The sequence below is a fragment of the Mesoplodon bidens genome (genome assembly GCF_964165515.1).
Source record: "Mesoplodon bidens genome assembly, chromosome: Y".
In the NCBI taxonomy this organism is placed as follows: Eukaryota; Metazoa; Chordata; class Mammalia; order Artiodactyla; family Ziphiidae; genus Mesoplodon; species Mesoplodon bidens.
In genome coordinates, this window is record NC_138180.1 from 41,701,010 (window position 1) to 41,717,647 (window position 16,638).

Genomic DNA, 16,638 nt, shown 5'->3' on the forward strand with positions numbered 1-16,638 from the left:
TTAATTGGAAAGGACCTTCAGAGTTTAACTCAGCACGTTACTTTCATAAAAGAAGAAACTGAAGCCCAAGGAAGTTAACTTACTTTTGAAAAAATTAATTAATTAATTTTTGGCTGTGTTGTGTCTTTGGTGCTGTGCATGGGCTTTCTCTAGTTGCAGCGAGTGGGGTCTACAGATTCCTTCTTTAACATCTTTATTGGAGTATAATTCCTTTACAATGGTGTGCTAGTTTCTGCTGTATAACAAAGTGAATCAGCTACACATATACATATATCCCCATGTCCCCTCCCTCTTGCGTCTCCCTTCCACACCCCCATCCCACCCATCTAGGTGGTCACAGAGCACCAAGCGGATCTCCCTGTGCTCTGTGGCTTCTTCCCACTAGCTATTTTACATGTGGTAGTCCATGTCACTCTCTCACTTCGTCCCAGCTTACCCTTCCCTCTCCCCGTGTCCTCACGTCCATTCTCTATGTCTGCATCTTTATTCCTGTCCTGCCCCTAGGTTCTTCAGAACCTTTTTTTTTTAGATTCCATATGTAAGTGTTAGCGTACAGTATTTGTTTTTCTCTTTCTGACTTACTTCACTCTGTACCACAGACTCTAGGTCCACCTACCTCACTACAAATAACTCGATTTCGTTTCTTTTTTATGGCTGAGTAATATTCCATTGTATGTATAGCCACATCTTTATCTGTTCATCTGTCGATGGACACTTGGGTTGCTTCCATGTCCTGGCTCTTGTAAATAAAGCTGCAGTGAACATTGTGGTACATGACTGTTTTTGGATTATGGTTTTCTCAGGGTATATGCCCAGGAGTGGAATTTCTGGGTCGTATGGTAGTTCTATTTTTAGTTTCTTAAGGAACCTCCATACTGCTCTCCATAGTGGCTGTATCAATTTACATTCCTACCAATAGTGCAAGAGGGCTCCCTTTTCTCCACACCGTCGCCAGCATTTGTTGTTTGTAGATTTTTTGATGATGGCCATTCTGACTGGTGTGAGGTGACACCTCATTGTAGTTTTGATTTGCACTGCTCTAATGATTAGTGGTGTTGAGCATCCTTTCATGTGTTTGTTGGCAAACTGTATATCTTCTTTGGAGAAATGTCTGTTTAGGGCTTCTGCCCATTTTTGGATGGGGTTGTTTATTTTTTTGATATTGAGCTGCATGAGCTGCTTGTAAATTTTGGAGATTAATCATTTGTCTGTTGCTTCATTTGCAAATATTTTCTCCCATTCTGAGGGTTGTCTTTTCATCTTGTTTATATTTTCCATTGCTGTGCAAAAGCTTTGAAGTTTCATTAGGTCCCATTTGTTTGTTTTTATTTCCATGTCTCTAGGCGGTGGGTCAAAAAGGGTCTTTTATGTCATAGAGTGTTCTGCCTATGTTGTGGCAGGCGGATTCTTTACCACTTCACCACCAGGGAAGTCCCCTCTTTAAGAAACATTCCATAATTGTCTTCACCTAACTAATGACTTTCTTCCTTATTTGAGAGCTTCCTAGACATAAGACAGCTTCAGTAGAGGATAAAAAAGTATATGAGCAGTTCTACACGAACGACTATGATAAAAAAAAAGTAGACTCTAAGAGCCCTGAGGGAAATAAAGCAGAAAGTTCTAAGGCTGACAGTAATTGGGTGAGTTAGAGCACTTGCCTCCTAAGAATACTGCGGAAGATGACAGGTGGTGCTAACAGTGAAGCCATTCTGGTTCTCACTTGGAAAAAGCCAGCTATCTGTTTTTTTCTGTAGGTGGTGTATCTTTATGTGAGTGTCAAAAATAAATCTGGAAAGAAAGAGTAGAGTAAGATCTTACAGATGCTTGACTGAGGGCTTCTAATTTCCTTAGAAGACATTAAGGAGCAAGTGAAGGTCTTTGAGCAGGGCAGTGTTTTGCCCCTGCATGTAGAGAAGAGGGGAAGGACCGGGCATAAGAGTGTGTGAGTAATGGGAATTCCTGCCAGTTGGATGGAATGGAGATAACAACAAAGCCATGTTGAGAATGGATGGATAAAGAGTATGTATCTCTGCTTATCCAGTGGATGAGGGGTTCAGTCCTTTATTCCAACCGAATGACACACACAATTCAGGATTTCTCATATCATGGACTTTGTTTAGATCTGAAAATACCAAGTTTTTCTTTCTCTCCCTTTTTTTTTCTACTTTACCTCTGTTATTTTTTGAAGGATGGGAGTATAAAGGTCTGGAAGAAGCAGAGGAGGAACGATTCTTTCAGGTTGGCAAATAGGGTGAGAAAGTTGAGTTTATCTGGACTATCTCAGTTTGTTCCACACTACAAGATTTCTTAACAGAGGTGTATTGCTTTAAAAAAAAATGCAGACATTATTTAAAAGTTTGCCAGGTTTCTAAAACCTGTAGTTGACAACACTTTACTTTAAATTACTTCCTGCTTTGCTTTCAGTTTTGTTGCTACCCAGGTAAAGAATGCTTAATTCTCAATATATTTTAGTCCCTTTCTCTAATTGTGTTGTAATTTGGCAAATTACTCCATTGTGTTTCAGATGATAGTGTGGATCCTTTCTGGCCAGCGTTACACTGTTTCATGGTGATTCTGGATCGTCTTGGATCTAAGGTCTGGGGTCAACTGATTGATCCTATTGAGGCATTTCAATCCATTATCAACAATGTGAGCTACAGGAAAGAGATCCAGAACATACGGAACAGCTCTGTGAGGTTCGTTCAGTTCCTGTGTCAGGATTTCCGACAATCTGTATGAGGAAGTCTACTATAATTGACTTTAACAGTAGGATTTTTCTCTTCTTTTTACCCTTCATTTCAGTAATTTCTATTTGTTCTTAATATTTAAGGACCAAGTCAGAACCGGAGTCATATTTAGATGATATGGTGACTTGCAGCCAGATGGTATACAATTATAACCCTGAAAAGACCAAAAAGGTATAAAACATTTTGAGAATTCAGATGATATTGTATTGCCTTTATATTGTATAGTCAGTGTTTTACGTGGTTAGTTGCATTGCTGATTTTATGATATGTAGCTATTCTAAATCAACTGTTGCATAAAACAGTTTCTGATTGAACAGTAGCTCATGAGGAAAAATGGTCTGTAATGAGAGCATGCACAGTTTGAGAGATTAATTTTTAAGTACATTTTGGAAGGGTAGAACATTTATGGCATGAGGGAGATAAATCACATGACTAGAAATCAAAACCAACTGAAGGAAAGAGGTCCAGAGTACATGGAGGTTTTGTAAATTTAACCTTTTCATGAAAGCTTCACCTCAAAATTGGACTGTTTTCAATTTCTTGGGGGTCCATATATGTACATCAACACAGGAAAGTTGAGCAGTGTATTTTCTTGTTGGCAACTTTTGTGTTAAACCTGTCATGAATGGTGCTTGTTTATCTGAATGTCAGTATCTCTTTCATTTTAGGATTCAGGGTGGAGATCAGCCATTTGCCCAGATTATTGTCCTAACATGTATGAAGAAATGGAAACATTAGCTAATGTGCTTCAGTCAGATATCGGTCAAGACATGCGTGTTCATAACAGCACGTTTCTGTGGTTCATCCCCTTTGTGCAGTCCCTCATGGATCTTAAGGATCTGGGTGTGGCCTATATAGTGGAGGTTATTCATCATCTGCATTCTGAAGTCAAAGACGTCCTCAACCAGACGGACGCCGTGTGTGACACAGTCACTGAGTTTTTCCTTCTGATTTTGGTGTCAGTGATTGAAGTGCATAGAAATAAAAAGTGTTTGCATTTGCTGTGGGTTAGTTCCCAGCAGTGGGTGGAAGCCATCGTAAAATGTGCCAAGCTTCCCACTACCGCGTTTGCTCGGAGTTCTGAGAAGTCATCTGGAAACTGCTCCAAAGGCACAACAATGATATCTCTGTCACTGCATTCAGTGCCATCTAACTCTGTACAACTTGCTTGTGTGCAGCTGATCAGAAGTCTCCTTAAAGAAGGCTATCAGCTTGGGCAGCAGACTCTTTGTAAGCGATTCTGGGATAAGCTCAACTTATACCTACGAGGAAATATATCTTTAGGTTGGCAGTTGACTAGTCAGGAAACCCATGAGTTACAAACTTGTTTAAAGCAAAGTATTAGAAACATAAAATTCAAAGTGCCTCAGTGTAGCACTTCTGTGGATCTGACTCCTCCATGTAAAACACCTCCTGCATCTTAGAATAAAGAAGAAAGTGAACAAACAGGGAAGAAGTCTAAAAAACAAAGGCACTGTCTGGAAAACTCCAGCCCAACATTCTCTAAAGAACCGATGAAAGCTGATGCATGTCAAGTGAAAGAGAGTATTTTCAGCAAGGCACATAATGCCATAGAAGAGGATAATGAGCAAACTTATCTAAAAGATTTGAAACTCAAAGACCATCTCTCAGCTGAGTTGTGCTTGAAGCCGAGTAGTAAAAGGCTTGTGAATGAAAGAGCTCGAGGCCAAGTTAAAATAAGTACAGGGAAGCATAAGTCTGTAAAAGAGAATTCCTCATATACCCCACAGAATTGTACTTCAAGAAATGGTCCAGAAAAGGTATTTGACAGAGGAATAATCACATCAACAGGTTTGTTGACTGATTCTAGCAATGACTCTCTGGAAAAAGTGTCCACATCAGATGAGGATTTCTCTTTAAAGGATGATGCTCTTGGCAAAACCTCAAAAGCAAACACTAAGGCACATAAAGATGAAATCTGTGCTAAGTTATTGCATGTAATGAAAAAGCAAGACAGGAAAAGTACCACTTTAGAGGAAAACCTGACTGTATCTAGCATTGAAAGTTTCTGTTCACAGAAAGATACAGGAGCTCAGAAAGGAGATGGCTTCATACACAATCTCTCTTTAGGCCCTAGTGGTGTTCTGGATGATAAAAATGGACAACAAAAACCTGAAAACAGTTTACTGCTGAAAAAGAAACAAGTACAGGAAGAAGAGTTGGGCATTTTCTCCACCCCTGATATCAGTTGTCAAATACTAGAATGTCATGTTGGTAATAAAGATTTGGTCTCATTCACAGAAATGACCAATATTTTTGTGGAGAAAACACCTCCCTTTAAAGATCCTGTGACTGGACTTGAATCAAGAGATACGGGAATTAGCAAGAGTACTGTTGAGTTTTCTTCTGATTTAAGAGAACAGGTCCTTAGCATCAGTCCTAAGTCTGACCCTTTAACAGATTCTCAGATAGACAGAGACCTCCACATATTATCTTTAATAGCTCAAGCCAGTGTTATTAAGTTCCCATCAGGTTCAACCCAAAGAAGTTTATCCCAGCTACAAAGAAAAGTTAAAGATGATAGAAGATGTTTGACAGCCAACCAAAATAGTGTCAGGGAAACCTGCTCTGGACACGTCATTATTATTTCAGAATCTGATGAAGATGATGATGATGAAAGAATTGTGGGTTTTAAGAAACACATTAAACAGGGTAAGACATGCATTGAGAAAGGATGTCCAGAGCATCATACTTCAATAGCTAACACAAATGTGGAACAGAATGTAATAAAGGAAGAAAATACAAGGTCCCTTTTGCGGTTTGAGGAATCGGATTCTCATTTTTTTGAGTTTGAAAGTCCATGTGAAGTGTTTTCAGTTCGGCAAGATCAGAGACCAGACAACAAGAATTCAGTTCAAGAGAATGAAGAGAATTCGTGCTTGACTCATGTAGGGGATATCACAGATGATTGGGGTTATGGTCCAGCTTATGTACCTGAAGAGGTCATTAAAAAAGCAGCAGAGGCAGCTTTGAAGGAGGGAGAACCTGAATGCAACAGTGACATAGAGGAGGATAATATATTTTTAACACAATGTGATCCAGAAGATATGGATTTATGTTCACAAATGGAGAAAGAGAATGATGAACTCATTGAAGTAGTTCATGGAAAAGATAGAGTCCAAGTAGAAGAAGATTCTGTGAGTCGGCCTCAGTTGGAATCTTGGAGTAGCACAAAATGTAAATACAAAGATTGTGTGGAAACACTGGAAAACCAGGGTGAATACTGTTCCAAACACTCTGAAGCTAAAGCAGCAGATGAAGATACATTTCGTAGACCTGGCTTGCCTCTCTCTTCATCTAAACCTTCGAGACCTCCCACTGCTAAGATATTTACCTCCAGTAGTACTTCACGAATTGCTGGTCTTTACAAGTCTTTGGTAAATACGTCAGCGCTCTTACCAACTCTGCAAAATAAGTCAAGTGGGGTACAATCTGCTTTGAAAGTACCACAGCCAGTCTCTGTGGTGTCTCAGAAGCCAGTGGCTGAAATGAAGGGTTTGTGCAACGTTCTCCAGTGTCATACTCCAAATAATTCCAACAGGCAAGGCTACAAAGTTCCATTTTGTGAAAACAGATCTTTTTCACCTTCCTCTCCGGTAAACATTTTCTTGTCAGCACAGTCCATCTCTGACACCTTCGTTAAAGAGGTCTTAAAATGGAAATACGCAATGTTTGTGGACTTTGATCAGTGCGGACCCCCTTCAACTCTTTGTCAGTCCATCACAAGACCTGTGCCTGTGAGATTTCAAGATGGTAGAGAATATTTTAATGTGTTTTTCCCTTTGATGATCCTGAATACTTTTGAAACTGTAAGTATATGTTCTAATCGTATACCTTCAGACTTTGAAATTACGTTTCTTTACCATGCTGAGTACGGCTAAAATAACTGATCGCATTTTGATTTAGATGTAGCTTGTAGATTTCATGTTGAACAGACATTGTGCCCCACAGTGTTCTAGATGCCGGTGATACAGAGGAAACCCTTAAACTCTGCCCTTCTGGAGCTTACAGACACAATTCAGAGTGCTAGTTTACCAAGTCCAGAGGTGGCACAGGAGGAGGAAACGTTTTTCGGTGTAAAATAAGGGAAGACTTCTCAGAGGACATAGTCTCTCATCTGCGTTTATTTTTTTGAAAAGTAGTGTAAACCTTTACTGAAGTTTTCTTGAGGAGGTAGCAAAGGGCAAGTTACACTGGTCAGCACAAAGCAGTAAATCCCAAATTTCTCATCTGTCTTCCCAACTTCTTAGGCCTCATAGCAGCCTTTAGTTGCCCCCCTACCCCAACACATCCCATTCTGGTTCTTCTCTCTTTCTTACTGCCTGACTGGGATTGCCAAGAAAAATATAGGATTCCCAGTTAAATTTGAACCTCAGAAAAACAGTAATTCTTTAGTGTAAACATCCACCTGCACTTTGAAGGATGTTTTTGGTGTTCTCACAGCAGGTCGATTTTTCCTTTTTTTCAAATTGGTTAAAAAACAAAAACCCAAAAGGTGAGTGTGCAACAAGACTCTTCAAAACCAAGAGCACTGAGGTAAATACCCACGTATTCAGTCAGCAGATCCTCGGGTGCCTGATACTTGCCCAGTACTATCACAGACCTGGCGGGGGTAAAGTGGTGAACACGACAGACAAGGCCTCTGCCTTCTGGGAATGATCATTTCAGATCGGGACAAAAGGCTCTAGAGTGCTCTAGAATGATCTAGAACAAAAGGGAGCAGGCACTTGAGACTGAAAGGTGAGACGGCCTCTGTGAGCGATGGTATTCACACCGAGACCAGAGTGAGCAGAAGGAGTTGGCCATAGGAAGTATATCGCAGGCAGAGAGACTGCAAAGATCCAGCTTAGAATTGTTAAAGGCAAAGGAGATGTACTGCACAAAGAGGCAAGTTGGTGTCAATTTATGCCCTAAATTTCAGCCATTGTCGTAAGAATTATTTTACTAGTGTTTCAGAACCATTAGAAACAACTAACTGATAAAGGCTCTTCAGTCTCTCTCCTTAAGAACAATGTGAAATAGTATTACAAGAATGATTTTCTTACCTTACAAAATCGTTAGTTCAGTGAACAGTGTATACAGTTAAATAAGCTGGGGAATATACAGAGATTTTCTTCATCTTGGAGCTTACTTTTTTCTTGAACGTTTATCCTTTCCAGAAAACACTAAATTGCTTAGAGGCCATTCATAGCCCTTAAATTTAGGACACATTTGTGATTTTATTTTTCCCTTAGTTCAGAAGTATTTATATGTTTATCTTTAAGATTTCTTCCTTCAGGACATTTCTGTAGCTAGAACCTTTTCAAAGCAGAATGAGCACAAGTTCCGTTTGTATATACACAAAGTTTAAGATAGTCAAATACTTGTGGAAGGCCCATTATTAAAAAAAAAAAAATCAGCCACTCTCACCTCCCCAAGTAATTATTTTTGATCCTTGAGGGATCCTTTTGTTATTTACTTCCATATTTCTAAATAACATGCCACTATTTTGACTTGTTAAGTTTTCAGTACTAGACATTTTCTGTAATTACCCACTACAGGAAGTACCCTCTCTTCCCAGCCCTGTGTTCACACACACCTCTCCTGTTTTCCCATCCTCACTATGGAGTAGTCTTGTAATTTTTAGGTCAGTATTTGTTATTATTTTGACGATATAAAAGGTGTCCACTGGGCTTCCCTGGTGGCGCAGTGGTTGAGAATCTGCCTGCTAATGCAGGGGTCACAGGTTCGAGCCCTGGTCTGGGAGGATCCCACGTGCCGTGGAGCAGCTATGCCCGTGAGCCACAAGTACTGAGCCTGCGTGTCTGGAGCCTGTGCTCCCCAACTAGAGAGGCTGCGATAGTGAGAGGCCCACGCACTGCGATGAAGAGTAGCCCCCGCTTGCCGCAACTAGAGAAAGCCCTCGCACAGAAACGAAGACCCAACACAGCAAAAATAAATTAATTTAAACAAAAGAGAATAAGGTCTTTGAATTAAAAACAAAAGTGTCCGCGACTAAGTCATGTGGTAGTTGTAACTACTTTTCGTTTCCGACTCTTTGCTTTCTCTGGATTTATTGTTTACTTAATTTTCTATGTACGTATTACTAATTTAGCTTCAGGCTGTCTCTTGGATGTTTAGGCCTCTCAGTATGATCAGGCACATCAGATAGTTGATAAATTTCATCTTCTTGGTTTAGGATGGTTAACCTGAAGTGCTCACCATCCTCATCCTAGGGCTTGCATTTCCTTCTTTCCTGTGTTGGATCTTTGTCTCCTGTACCCAGGGTTGTCTGTTTTTGTCACCCTCTCATTTTAGTAAGGCACATCCTTCAAGCTTCCTGAGAAAAGAATGTGTAGGAGATAAATTTTGAAACTTTGCATGTCTTAAAATTTCTTTCTATTTTGCCATCTCTGTCTTTGTTGTTGTCATCGTCATTCTCCTTCCTTGGAGACTTTCTCAGCGTCCAAGTCTATTGAAAAAATTTTTGAGCATATTTTTAGTTTCACAGTACTCTTGTCCTCTCATTATTCCTTTTTATAGGATTGTGTGCTTTCTTCATGTGCACAGTATTTTTTACTACCTGAAGTTAATTAATGATAAGTTTAAAGTTAGTTGAAAGTTTTCTTCTCCTTTCATTGTCCCTGTTTTCCCAGTTGCTTTTTTCCTATTCATTTTAGTGTCTACAGACCTTTCATGTTAACTCCTTTCTTCACATGTCTAATGATTTTTGTTGGTTTACTCACATTTAAGAACAGGATACTAGCAAGCAGATTGGAGCATTGTTCATAATAGCCAAAAGTTGTAAACAGCCGAGATGTCCATCAGGAGATGAATGGGTAAACAAAACATGGTATATGCCTACAATGGAATATTAGTCTACTATTAAAAGGAATGACCCGTTCTATGTACTTTTACCTGTCCTTTGATGAGCCTGGAAAATATTATGCTAAGTGAAAGAAGCCAGGTACAGAAGGCCACACATTGTGTAATTCCATTTATACGAATTTTCCAGAATAGGCACATCCGTAGAGACAGAAAGTGGATTAGTAGTCGCCAGGGGATGGGTGAGGGAGGGGTGTGGGAATTAGGACTGACTGCTAATAGGTGTAAGGCTTGTTTTGGGATGGTGGGAATGTTCTGGAATTAGATAATGGTGATGGTTACACAAAATAGTGAATGTACTAAAAACACACTGTAGTGTGCACACTTTAAAGTGGTGAATTTTATATTGTGAACTATATCTCAACTTTTTAATGCTATAAGAAAAGAGGATGCATTTAAATAATGACAGGTCAAAAGAGATGCTTAGGAAAAGAGATACTTGTACTAAAATGGTCCTTTATTATTTGCACTGTGGAAGTCAAATGTGATCTGAAGGACACCATCACATGGTGAAATCCAAATTAGTTTCATTCTTTATATTAAGATTACATGCTTGGGTATAGTTATAATCTATATTTTGTTACATGTAAGATTTTAAAACAGATTAGAAGCTCTGAGTGAAAGGGATAGGCTTGTTGACCATTTGGCATTTTATTGGGAAGCCTCATCCCCACCCTCATGTCACTGTTTTTAGTCTTTTCTTTTCCCCTCTTAGTGAGGTCAGATTTCCCCAAGAAGAATCTTCAGATCGATTGCCTGGAAAGCATAGGCTTGATGGGGAGCTGACTGTGGGGTGAGGGTGGGGGCAGAGGGAAAGGTCCAGGCATTCAGTATCTAAATATTTGCTTAATTCCCTGTTTAAAAATTATTTTATTTTTAAAATTATTTTATTTATTTTTGGCTGTGTTGGGTCTTCGTTGCTGCACGTGGGCTTTTCCCTAGTTGTGGCGAGGGCTTCAGTAGTTGTGGCTCAAAGACTCCAGAGCGCAGGCTCAGTAGTTGTAGTGCATGGGCTTAGTTGCTCCACGGCACGTGGGATCTTCCCAGACCAGGGATAGAACCCATGGCCCCTGCATTGGCAGGCAGATGCCTAACCACTGTACCACCAGGGACGCCCCCCCACCACATTTTTTTTTTTTTAAGTACAGTATCCCCTCTCTATCTGCTGCCCCACAGGCAGAGACGGTCACACTTTATAGAAGTGAAACCACTCTAGCTTTTTGCTAGGAACAGGGATGGGCAGTCTCCCTTCAGCCCTCCTCCTCCTAGAGGTGTATGTCAGACACTTCCTTCTTAGAGTTCAGCTTCTTGGACTTGCTGAGTTAGTTAACCATTCATCCATCTGCTTACCAGCTTCCCAGATTTTGATACTCTTGCCTCGTCTTCTGTTCTCTTCATCCTAATGAATTAATCCTGTTGTGAAAAATCCCTTGGGTGTTTTAGTGGGGTTTCAGGGGAATGAAAGGAAATGCCTGTGTTCAATCTGTCATCTTTACCGTGAAGTTTTATCTTGTTCTTTTTTTCTTATTTTTGCAATCTTGTTCTTTTTCTTTAACCATGTAGTGAAACAGCATTGTTTTAGCATTTCTAGTTTATATAGGCCAACATTTATTAATGGTATTATTAATATACCTTGATTCCTTTTTTTTTTCCCACTGTAACGTGTGGCTTGTGGGATCTTAGTTGCCTGACCAGGGATTGAACCTGGGCCCTCAGCAGTGAAAGCACTAACAACTGAACTGCCAGAGAATTCTCAGATACCTTGATTACTTTTAATGTTTATTCTTTCTTATAAGCCAGAGACTGTGGCATCAACCACAGTCTTGGGCCAAGGCTTCTTATCCTCATTTGGATGTAATTTGACTTCGTAATATTGTTTGTTAATGGAATGCTGAAGTGTGTTTAGAGTCCTTTGACAGAAATGTGGTTGGTATCCTATTTAGGACATGAAACGCAGTGTTTGGTTATCCAGTTCTTATGTCTTATTGCAGGTGGAATGCAATGACATTGCGTAGAATTATCCCTTGCCCCAAAGGGCAAACGAGCAAATTCAACTTTTAGAAATATGAGTCTCTTGAATAAAAAAAAAATCCCACAGGACTCAGAGGCAAAAAGTATACAAGTCAATTTTCACAACAAAGTAAAGGAGCTGTTACAGTGGAGGATTCCTGGACTGAATGTCAATATTATGACATAGTATGAGTCTGTTTCGTGTTTGGTAATTGCAATCATTGTTGCTTTTGTTGTGGTCATCCATTTGCAATGCTTGGTGTCAGTTTATTTATCTCTTGTAAAAATAAAATACAGTGTGTGGGGGGAAAAAAAGAAATATGAGTCTTTTGTGTACTGATGTGACTGATAGAGGATATATTAGTTTTTAATCCTTAGGTTTAACACACAAAAATATTAGATAAATGTGCACTATTTTGACAGGGACCAATTTTTTTGGTCAGTTTTGGCAAATACTCTATTTTCTTAAAGTTTTGGTTTGCTGGCTCTGTCTGCAGTCCCCTTCGGTTACCTGTGTGTGCATGCACGTGTATGCAGAGTGTAATTGGCAGCTGCTTTTTAGGTTGTGTAGACAAGGAGCAGGCAGAAAGGGGGCCCTTCTGGAGTACCAGCTGTGATTCTTAGTGCCCACACCCCTTATAGGGAGAGTGCACCATTTTTAGCTAATTTCCTGTTATAATTTGTTCTGTGAAGGAAACAAAACAGGTTGATATGATGAGCGACATTGGGAGGCTGCTTTTGAGATCGGGCTGAGAGCCAGGAGAGGAGGGTTTTGTGCAGAGGAGGGGGGAGGGTCAAGACTATAATGCTTTGAAGTAGGCCTAACTGAGCATATGTGAGCAAAGAGATTAGGCTGATGTGACTGGAGTGAGGTAACTTAGAGGTAAAGGGAAATGAAGTAAGATTGCAGAAATCAGTCAAGAGCTGGATGGTATACAACCCTGTAAGTGCAGGTTGGGGTTTCATTCTCAGTACAGTGAGAAGATGTTGGAGGATTTTTAGTTGGTTGGTGTTTAGGCTGGGGGAGTAGCAATATGTAATAGTTTACTTTTTTGTTTTAAAGAAAACATTCTTAGTTGCTCATTAGAGAATAACTGTAGAAAGGTAAGCATAGATGCAGTAGACCTGTCGGGGGCTATTATAATAGCCCAGGAGAAAGATGATGGTAGCTTGATCTAGGTGGTAGCTATGGAAATAAAGAGAAGTGAATTCATTGGGCGTAAATTTTGGAGATAGTACTCAGTACTTATCTTTTTTAAATATATATAGAAATTTATGTGATTCATTTTTGGCTGGGTTGGGTCTTGGTTGATGCACACAGGCTTTCTCTAGTTGCAGCGAGCTAGAGGAACTCTGCATAGCATCCCCCATTATCAACATCCCCTACCAATGTAGTACATTCGTACAACTGATGAACCTACATTGACACGTCATTACCACCCAGAGTCCATAGTTTTCATTAGGGTTCACTCTTGATTTGTATATTCTAAGGGTTTGGACAAACGTATAATGACATGTAGCAGTCCTCTAATATCAGAGTACTTTCACTGCCCTAAAAATCCTCTCTGCTCTGCCTGTTCACCCCTCCACAGTCTCAACCCTGGCAATCACTCATCCTTTTACTGTCTCCATAGTTTGCTTTCTCCAGCATGTCAAATAGTTGGAATCACACAGTATGTAGCCTTTCCAGATTGGCTTCTTTCACTTAGTAATGTGCATTTCAGGTCCTTCTGTGTCTTTTCATGGCTTCATAGCTCATTTCTTTTTAGCACTGAATAATATTCCATTGTCTGGTTGTACCATAGTTGGTTTATCCGTTCACCCACTGAAGGGCATCTTGGTTGCTTCCAAGTTTAGGCAGTTATGAATAAAGCTGCTATAAATATCCATGTGCAGGTTTTTAACATAAATATAAGTTTTCAGTTCATTTGGATAAATAGTGAGGGCACTATTGCTGGATCCTACAGTAAGAATATGTTTAGTTTCATAGGAAACCACCGAACAGTCTTCCAAAGTGGTGGTACCATCTTGGGAATTTCCTGGTGGTCCAGTGGTTAGGACTCTGCACTTCCACTTGCAGGGGGCACAGGTTCGATCCCCGGTCAGGGAACTAAATCCCACAAGCCACGTGGCTCAGCAAAAAAAAAGAAAAAAAAAAAGGTGATGGTGCCATTTTACATTCCCACGAGCAATAAATGAGAGTTCCTACTGTTCCACATCCCCGTCAGCATTTGGTCCTGTCAGTGCTCCAGATTTTGGCCATTCTAATACGTGTGTAATAGTATCTTGTTGTTTTAATTTGCATTCCTTTGATGACATAAGATATGGAGCATTTTTTCATATACTAATTTACGGTCTGTATATCTACTTTGGTGAGGTGTCTGTCCAGGCCTTTTGCACATCTTTTTCATCAGGTTGTCTGTTTTCTTACTGTTGAGTTATTTTTTTCTTTTTTAAATAAATTTAGTTTATTTATTTTTGGCTGCATTGGGTCTTCATTGCTGTGCACAGGCTTCCTCTAGTTGCAGCGAGCAGGGGCTACTCTTTGCAGTGTGTGGGCTTCTCATTGCAGTGGCTTCTCTTGTTATGGAGCACGGGCTCTAGGCATGTGGGCTTCAGTGGTTGTGGCATGCGGGCTCAGTAGTTGTGGCTCACGGGCTTAGTTGCTCCGTGGCATGTGAGATCTTCCTGGACCAGGGATCGAACCTGTGTCCCCTGTGTTGGCAGGCAGATTCTTAACCACTGTGCCACCAGAGAAGCCCTTCTCCTTCACTTTTAAAGGATAATTTTTCAGCATTCCGAATTCTAGATTGGTAGGATTTTTTCTTTCAACAGTCTAAATATTTCACTACTCTCTCCTTGCTTGCATGGTTTCTGAGGAGAAGTTAAATGTAATTCTTATCCTTCCTCCTCTATAGATAAGGTGTTTTTTCCCACAGGCTTCTTTCATGAATTATTTTTCCTTTATCTTTGATATTTCATATTCCTGAAGGTTGAATATGATATGCCTAGGTGTAGTTTCTGGCATTTATTCTGCTTGGTCTTGGAGCTTCCTGGATCTGTGGTTTGGTGTCTGATGTTAATTTTGGAAAACTCTTGAGTCATTATACCTCAAATACTGCTGCTTTTTCGCTCTCTCTTCTTCTCGTATCTCCATTATGTGTATGCTGCATCTTTTGTCATTATCTCACAGTCTTGGATATTCTGGGGTGTGGTTTTTTTTACCCATTTTTTTCTCCTTGCTTTTCAGCTTTGGTAGCTTCTATTGCTGTAGCCTCAAGCTCAGAGATTGTTTCCTCAGCAATGTCCAGTGTACTAATGAGGCCATCAGAGGCATCCTTCATTTCTGTTACAGTGTTTTTGATCTCTGGCATTACCTTTTGATTCTTTCTACTTTCCATCTCATTCATTACATTACCCATCTATTATTTCATGGCCTCCTTTTTTCATTAAACTCTTAGTATATTAACTATAGTATAAAAAAAATCCTGGTCTGATAATTCCAGTATTCCTGCCATATCTGACAGGTTTTAGTGCTTCTTTATTCTGTGCAAACTGTGCTTTTTGCCTTTGAGTATGCCTTGTAATTTTTTGTTGCAAGGCAGACGTAATCTACTAAGTAAAAGGAACAGCAGTAAATAGGCCTTTAGTGATATAGAAATGAGGTATGGGGGAAGGAAGACCATTCCATAGTCCTATGATAAGGTGTCACTCTTTTAGTGAGCCTTTTCCTCTGGACTAAGAACTTTACACCACATGCTTCTTAGTTTCCCCCCACCTCCTTGGGTGAGACAGGATGGTTAGAATGGGCTGGAGCTGGTTTTCTTCCCTCAAGTAGTTTAAGCTCTGATAAAATCCCAGCAACTTTGACTCCGGAAAAATAGCATCTCATAGATCAGGCCTTGTTAAGAAGGTCAAGAATGCTCTGGTGTATTACACAATGGTTCCTTTACCCCAGTCCCCACCAACCCCCCACCCCCGCTGGAAGCACACAGGGAATTTTCTCCAGTGTTCACTGTGAGGGCCTGTTCGAGCTCCTAGAGGTAAGACTCACCAAAGTGTGGAGTCCCTTTTATGACTGGGTCCCCCTAGAGTTTTTAAGAGAGGTCATGCTGAGCCTCCAACAGTTTGTCGCATCCAGTTCAGGATTTCCTCCTGGCATGGAGGTTTCTACTTCAGAGTTTTCTGCGCTGGCAAGTTGTGATTGTCTGTATCCACCTTTTTGTCTCTTTTTACTTGTTAGGATGGAGTGGCGACTTCTAAGTTCCTTACATGCCAAGCTGGAAACCAGAAGTCCCAAATTAATTTTTAATGTTTGTGTCACACAGGAGTTCTAGGTTCTGGATTTTATGGTTGCTTACTTTGGAAAATTTTGCCGTTTAACATTGGCTTTTCAGATGTTTTTGCTTTCTTAAGTTGCTTTTTTTGCTTTGCGTAGGTGGCACAGGAATGGAACAGCTCTCCAAACAAAGAGAAATTCCATCAGTTGCATTTACGAAAATTTCCTGCTGATTATAAAAAATACTGGGAGTTTGTTTGTAAGTTCTTTTTTATGTAACTTGGGCTCTATCATATAATAATTGGAGATTGCTATTTGAGGGAACATAATAATTGCTTGAATTTTCTGGGATATAGGTTTCCTGAGGTGAATTTGTAAGCTCTTACAAAGAGTATGTTTAAAGTCTTTACTTAATGAGGATAATTACTGGGACAGTTATAAAATTCATGGTTTTAACCATTGTGCTAGCAGAATACCACAGGCCAAAGTGTCCCTAGATGCTGGGCAAGGGAGAGAGAAGGTGAGTGAGGGAGTTTGATTGGCGGGGGCGGAGGGGGTGTTGACATGATCGTGCGTACAGATTCTGAGTAAATCTCTCTGCCGTCTCTGCTCTCACTTCATGAGTTGTCTGGAGCATGTGTCACAGTTATGTCTTAGTTATAAATAAACCAAGCATTTAGAACCCTTTAAAATAAAAAGTATAAATTCTCCGTCTGT

General features: G+C 40.1%; 1 pseudogene across 1 annotated transcript in view; it reads left to right on the top strand.

Annotated features, from left to right (window-relative positions):
- LOC308609627 (putative helicase senataxin) overlaps positions 1-16,638 on the top strand; it is a 61,755-nt pseudogene that overhangs the window by 8,699 nt on the left and 36,418 nt on the right. The window contains exons 6-9 of the transcript in view: positions 2,525-2,696; positions 2,831-2,918; positions 3,416-6,577; positions 16,081-16,180. The product of the transcript in view is annotated as a putative helicase senataxin (transcript). The remainder of the gene's footprint in view (positions 1-2,524; positions 2,697-2,830; positions 2,919-3,415; positions 6,578-16,080; positions 16,181-16,638) is intronic.